This window comes from Astatotilapia calliptera, unplaced genomic scaffold (assembly GCF_900246225.1).
Source record: "Astatotilapia calliptera unplaced genomic scaffold, fAstCal1.2 U_scaffold_19, whole genome shotgun sequence".
In the NCBI taxonomy this organism is placed as follows: Eukaryota; Metazoa; Chordata; class Actinopteri; order Cichliformes; family Cichlidae; genus Astatotilapia; species Astatotilapia calliptera.
The window spans coordinates 1-7,525 of record NW_020535718.1 but is presented as its reverse complement, the minus strand read 5'-3'; the positions used below and the strand labels follow the sequence as shown (position 1 = coordinate 7,525).

The window sequence follows — 7,525 nt, the reverse complement described above, 5'->3', positions numbered from 1 at the left end:
CTAAAAAGTGGAAATAGGATTATGAGTGGGTTCTGCACAAAATAAATTTAACAGACAGCCAATACGGGTTGACACAAAGACACCAAAAGTATTAAAGCTGACTGCAAACAGAAACAAGTTTGTAAATATAACCATTATATAAATCACGAGGGTACACAAAATAACGTTTTTCACACTTATTTTGTCCAACAACTGTGATTTTAAGTAATTGTATGCTGAACTGCAAAAACTTTTTGAAAACAGGAAAAGTCAGACTACATTAAAATTCCTTACATATTTGGAACTGTAGTAAAATGGGAAAAAGCCAGATGGAAAACTCAAAACCTTATCTCAAATCAGCAGACCTTTTCTTTTGGTTCTTTTTACTGGCCGTACGTCTATTTTGCACCTTTGCAGCCCTCAGTCCTCCACTGTCTCTAGTTCCAGAACCACTTGGGCAGAGCCTTCTCTGCTTCTTGCAGGTTGACTTGTGACGTCAAAGAATTCTTCTTCAGTGCCTCTGCACAAGAAGAAGAAACATGGGTAAGCCAAACTAAATGTCACGGGCTGCGATGGCAGACCATGGAGTTGCAGTGAAAGTAGGGCCCAAACGCGAGACTCTTAGTGAAGGACAGTGGATTTATTGACAGGGGGTGGAAAACACACAACTATACACAAAATCCCGGCACTGTGGTCCCGTGGCGATTCTCCCTGAATCCCACACAGTGCACATGTCCGTGAAAGGTGAAAAGTGGCGACTCCAAAAACTCCCACACCGTGACTTCCAAAACACACTCCGCTCCAGATTCCTGGTAACACAAACACATTCAGGTTAGCAGGGAATCTACTTTCTCAAAGGTTTATACCAAGTCCACGGCTGTACTGACGAGTTCTGACTCAAGGATCCAGCGTCGGCATCAGCTCAGCTACAGTCTTAAATCCTGCTCCCTTGACCAGCGCAATCTGCTGCAGCTGGCAGAGGACGACGAGCGGCAGGTGTGGCTGTCTCTAGAGCAGAAACACTTCCAGGTTTGCAGTCTCCTCAGCAAACCAAAACCTCCGGAAGCTCACACGGAGAAACATGGAGAAAAAGGAGAGAAAACCAAAACACCACACGGAAAATATAAACATAACCATACACTAAAATACATGAGCCCTGGGTCCCTAGACCCAGGCCATAACACTAAAGTTAACCCTTGCTTAGTTCCTTGGGTGATGATTTACAAAGACCAATGTTTATTTCTGTTCCTTGCCTCAAAAATATATGAGATTGCACTATAACCAATCTCAGTTACACTTTAGAGACTTTTGAGAAAGGGGGTGACACCCAGTGGGGGGAAATTCCACAGGTGGTGAAGCCTTTAGTTCTGTTTTTGAGGATGTGGAAGAATCAAGGGGCAATCACTGTAAGAGGAAATAAGGTTGTAAAAATCTCTCCCATTCTGGAGAGGGTCAAGGGTGTGAACAACAAAAGAGGACTGTGCTATCCATCTGAAGAAGAGAGACTGGGTATCAGTGCCCCGCTGAAGGGCTGCTCCCTCTCTCTCAAGTGCTGAGATTGGTGTTAATGTGTTAATGATAAATACACTTTACTTTCTTCCTAACTTTACTAACCATGGGCCACATCAGTAACTGTGACTGTTGGGGAGGACATCACTAACAGGCTGAACTTTGCTATTCAAGATGCTAAAATCAGTCTGCCAAAGATCAAATTGGCCATCTTCTATCACCTGGTTCTTTTCGACAGGTCAAATATGGAAAAATCAAAAATATTTATCCCCGCTGTATTCATTAAACCTGGGAACTCACTATAAATTAACAAACAATCAGCATGCTGTGTGGTAACAAATATTTGAACAAAAATAGAATTAAAATGAATATTCTGTACCTTTAAACAAGCCAACAAATTCCTTTCATTACTAGTTTTAACATTGCTGCTGTTTTAATGTTCAGATCATGATGTGAGGGCAGAATGATGAAGTCCAGATATGAATGAAACCAGCCGTGGACGTTTTATTAAGGTTTATCTAATAACACTGACTGTGTTACAGGATTAAAGCAAAGATAAATCAGTTTGTAGACAACAATGAATGTCAACATATTCACACAGTGGCTTAGTTTCTTCAAACAACAACCAAACGTTTAACAGTGAAGTGTTTGAAACATTCAGTGATTTGTAAAACAAAAAGTCTGTCATGTGGAAATATTGAACTTCAACACAAATATAGAGACTAACAGCAGAATTTCACAGGTTTGATTGGGAGTTCCATAATAAGTTAGTGCTACCAACTATGTAAGCTAACACAAAGACTGCTGTTATCCACACCTCACCAGGTGTGCTCAGCTAGCAACAGCTGGACATTCTTGCACTGCCACTGCAGAGAGAACAGGAGCTGCAGAGGGGCAACAACACTGAAAAAAGTTAGACTGGATTGATAATTATGTTTTACAAGGTCAAACCCAACATTTTTTGGTTTTCAGCTAATATTTTTCATCCATCGAGCTTTGCATCATGTGACACAAAAGTAGAAATGTACAGTAAATATTGAGTTATTTCCAATGAATACAATAATGGTATTACAAAAATAGAAGTAGCACTGGGGCGCTGTTTTTAACAGAAAATATTCATAGAAGATGCAAATCGAACAAATCTAAAATCTATACAAACAATTCAAACATGTCATGTAAGAACCCAATTATTTTATACGACTCGTATTTAAAATTAAAGCATTAAAATATTAAAATGTGGAATAGCCTGAGGGTAAAGAGATAAACCCACAATGTTATTTTTTAATCAAATTATAACATGTGAACAAAGTGAACTGAGGAATGGTCGTTGGAACTATGAATATATCCTTGTTTGCAGTGTTTATGTTGATGTTTATGGCCCAAAGATGATTAATGATAAACATGGCACCAAAATACAAAATTGTGTTTGAATGACGTCCACATTGTGATATACTTCAGGCATGGACAGTCACACAGCTGAACACGTGATGCACACATTTAGATAAAAGAAAGAACATTAAAGTTGTATTGTAAATAAATCACACTGGAAAAGAATCACTGCCCTGTGTTAGACAGTCACTTATGATGAATTATTGCTTGGCGTAACTTTACTATAAGGTGTCCAGATTAGGCAGGAGGTTAGGTGATGGTTGTGTCATCTTCTCCATTGAAGACGCACTGGTGTGGCAGTTCATAAACTGGAAGTCCCTGTGTGGCATGTAGTATCTGTGTGGTCCAGCACTGATGGATCAGGTTTGGATCAGCAGTTCATGAAGATGGTGTTAAGATGTTGTTGTTTCAGCTGAGGATGGTGACGTTTGAAGGTTTTGCCACAAAGATGACAGGACTGTGTGTGCCCTGTCTGAAGAAAATACATCTACAAAACATAAAGTGCTTTTATCTTTAGCAGCCTAAAGATACTTACCTATCTATAAAACATGATCAACAAAAACTCATTCACCCAAAAACTTTTGATTCTACAAAATCTACTATAGACAAGAAAACATAGATGTCTGTATTTATTCATACAACCCATAATAAATACCTGCATTTATCGAGGATTTATTTATTTACTATTTAATATTTAATATATGGAAAACCTTTAAAGGAAAGCTCTCATTTTTAACAGCGTCGAGATACAAATGTCAACAAAAAGACAAATCGTGAAAAATGCATCTTACATTATTAAAATTAAACATAGGAATGAAAAATAAATGTTGGTTTAATACTTTATTGCAGCATATTTCAGATCTGAGGTGCATGATTACAGAAAGCAGATCTTCCCTGCTCTGTATAAAGTTTATCCATGATTTACTGAAATGATTACAAAGAAAGGTTTGAAAGGAGGACAGTCTTCTTACAGACAGAGCAGGGAAGCCAGTGTTTGATACAATCAGCACTTCCTTTATCTCCAGCAATGATTCCTAATGCAGACTAACGGTGTGTTCACACCGAACGCGATGGACGCGAATAAAACGCCCCAAACGCCCCTAATTTGACGCGTGTACATTCGCGTCTCAACGCGTGTCCAAGAAAAATCCATCGCGCGTCAAAATATGATATTTTGACGCGCGTGAACCGGGAATGTGGGAGGGAGTTGTGCCAGACCTGGTTTTGCAAGATGGCAGCTATCGAGCTAGCGCTTGAAGAGAGAGTCTCCCTTCTCTATGTACTGTGGAGAGCAGAGCAGCAGCGTAAAAGACGTCCTCGCTGTACCTGGGTCCATCAGGTCCTCCAGGCGCGTGAGCAGTTTGGTGAGTTTCACCATTTGCTCCAGGAGCTGCGCCTGGATGACGGCAGATTCCAGCGATATCATCGTCTGTCACCCGGCCAGTTTGAGGACCTGCTTTCCCGTGTCGGTCCCAGAATCGCCCGCCTAGACACCAATTACAGGCGCTCAATCCCACCTGCAGAGCGCCTGTCCGTCTGCCTGAGGTTAGTAAAAGTGGTCAATACGGTAGTCCTTTATTGATACCTGTGCTAATATATGCTAAACCAGCCATTTATACACTGCTAACATGGATGTGCTATGCTAACAGTGAATGCTGTCGGTGTTTACTGATGGCATAGCACATCCATGTTAGCAGTGTATCGTGTATACACTGCTAACATGGATGTGCTATAACAGTGAATGCTGTCGGCGTGTATAAACTATCGTTTATACACTGCTAACATGGATGTGCTATGCTAACAGTGAATGCTGTCGGCGTTTACTGATGGCATAGCACATCCATGTTAGCAGTGTATCGTGTATACACTGCTAACATGGATGTGCTATAACAGTGAATGCTGTCGGCGTGTATAAACTATCGTTTATACACTGCTAACATGGATGTGCTATGCTAACAGTGAATGCTGTCGGCGTTTACTGATGGCATAGCACATCCATGTTAGCAGTGTATCGTGTATACACTGCTAACATGGATGTGCTATAACAGTGAATGCTGTCGGCGTGTATAAACTATCGTTTATACACTGCTAACATGGATGTGCTATGCTAACAGTGAATGCTGTCGGCGTTTACTGATGGCATAGCACATCCATGTTAGCAGTGTATCGTGTATACACTGCTAACATGGATGTGCTATGCTAACAGTGAATGCTCTCGGTGTTTACCGATAGCAAACTGGTACTGTTTATAATATTTCTAGTGATACTCAGATGGTCTCATCAAGTCCCGATTTAATTTAATTCGATTTATGCTGTTATCAGTGGTTGAATGATAGCATGGCTGTGGTGTCATAGGTATGGTGAGCCAGATCATCCCCCAGGTAGCGACGGCCATCTGGGACTGTCTAGTGGACGATTTCACGGCTGTGCCTTCAACTGAAGACTGGCGGTCCATCGCAGAGGGATTCCAGGAGCGCTGGAACTTCCCCCTCTGTTGTGGAGCTCTGGATGGGAAGCACGTCCAGACGAAGGCACCCCCCAACTCAGGATCCATGTTCCACAACTACAAGGGAACTTTCTCCTTTTTAAAATTTTCTTAATAAATGGATCTCTACTCCAAAATAACCTAACCTCTCTTTATTCTCTTAAGTAACTTGTCTTCACTATGTTCCTATAACCAGTGTGATGCAAAAGTTTGAGCAACCTTATTAATAGTCATTATTTTCCTGTATGAATCGGTTACAGTAAAAAATGTCAATTACATATATCATATAGGAGACACACACATTGATATACACTACATATTTATGTTATTTCTCTTTTTATGTGTTGCCAATATATGCACCTGCTTTATTTAGTGTAAAGTTATTGCACACTTTCTGTAAATCCAGTGAACTGCATTTCACTTCTCAAATATCACTGTGTGTGTCTCCTATATGATGTATTTAACTGACAATTTAAATTGTGACAAATAACGATTTGTACAGGACAATGATGGCTATTAACAAGGTTGCCCAAACTTTTGCATCCCACTGTATCAGTATATTTTGTCATTAGTATAATATGAAATAAATTCTACTTGTGTCAAGTCGGGTGCCAATATTTGCTGTGTAGTAGAACAGAGACATTTGTCATTATAAATGTTTATTTGATAAAATATATAAATTCAGTAATAAAAAGATTCAACATAAATATATAAAATTTAACTATTTACAGAGAGACAGGAATAAAAAGGACCCAGCTTGGAGTGGAAGAGCCTCAGGGGAGAAGGAGGAGAAGAATAAGAACATTGTTTCTGCCCTGGAGAGCTGCTGCCTCATCAGAAAACTACTGATCATTAGGGTCCAATGTTTCCAAATTTAGCACAGCTGTGCTGTTGTCAAAAACTAATTTATGAATTTGGAATTTCACGAATTCTCGTGTCTGAGGCGGCATGCTCTCCAGAGCAGGAACAAGGCCGAGGAGGAAATACTCTGTTGCAGACGGGCGTGGCCTCTTTAGGGACTCCAGGATAGCCAGCTCCACCGCCGATGGACCATCCTGGGACCCTTCCCTCGACCGCCTTCGAGCTCTCCTCCTCTGTGGGCCTGTAAAAAACAGAACAAAACACCACAAAGAAATGAGAAGGCTGCTACTAGATTGTCATTTTCAAAATTGAAAAAAAAACAGGATATGAACAGATTGGTTGTAGATATTTAGTAAAGGTGATCACAAGGGAATCCAAGCAAGTAAAAAGCTATCAGTGCTTGATGTTCATACCTGTGGGTGCAGCAGCAGGAGTGGAGGGACCAGGGACTGGGGAGTCAGGAGAAGCAACAGGGGAGGACTCTGCTGCATGATAACTTGACTCTATCAAGACAATATTAAATGTTAACAGGTTGAAGACAATAGTCATAGAGAATATTATATTATTATATACTTATTATTATATACAGTGGTCTCCCATTTATTGCAGCACATGAACAGTAGTCACAGTTCTCACAAGTTGATTCTCAAAGTGCAAACCTTTGTCGATTTTAAAACGTAAAAGTATTATGCCGCGCTTTTTCTCCGTCTGCGGCGCCACTTTTGTGCGCCTTTTTTGCTCCCGGTGCAGGTGTCTATTTCCGAATGAGGGTCATAGTTATGAGTGTTTTTGTGCTGTTTTTTTCTATTTGAAGTGATGGTTATCAAAACCAAACATGATAAGTTTGGCAAGCGCAGGAGACACGACACGGAGGAGATTTGTCATTTGGGCTGCAGAATGCAATGCGCATCGTTGAAAGCTGTACGGTGCAATAAAAAAAATCAGCGAAAAGGCGAAGCGGTGACGGATGAACAGCGGGACTACTTTATACTGTTTATTAATAAACAAAATATATTCCTGTATGACAACACGCATAAATTAACTGCCTACATTAATTAATTGTAAACATACCTTCTGACTGACACTCCCCTGCTGCCTCTTCGGGCTGTCCCTGGTCCTCGGGGGAGAAGTTCTCCACGGTCCGCACCATATTTCCGCTGGTCTCCCGCGGGGTGAGGAAGGGGTCCAGAAACCCCATGACCGCGAAGAACTTCCATCTCCTCCCCGATCCTGCTGCAGACCCACTCCTCTTCTCCTTCTCTGACCTCTTCTCCTTATTATAGGTGTCCCTGAGGCTCTTTT

General features: G+C 40.9%; 1 long non-coding RNA gene across 1 annotated transcript; it reads left to right on the top strand.

Moving 5' to 3' along the window:
• Positions 1-4,390: 4,390 nt before the first annotated feature.
• On the top strand, positions 4,391-5,502 carry LOC113017704 (uncharacterized). Its single transcript, XR_003271552.1, has 2 exons — positions 4,391-4,422; positions 5,233-5,502. It is a non-coding gene; the product is annotated as an uncharacterized LOC113017704 (long non-coding RNA).
• The last annotated feature ends 2,023 nt before the right edge of the window (positions 5,503-7,525 follow it).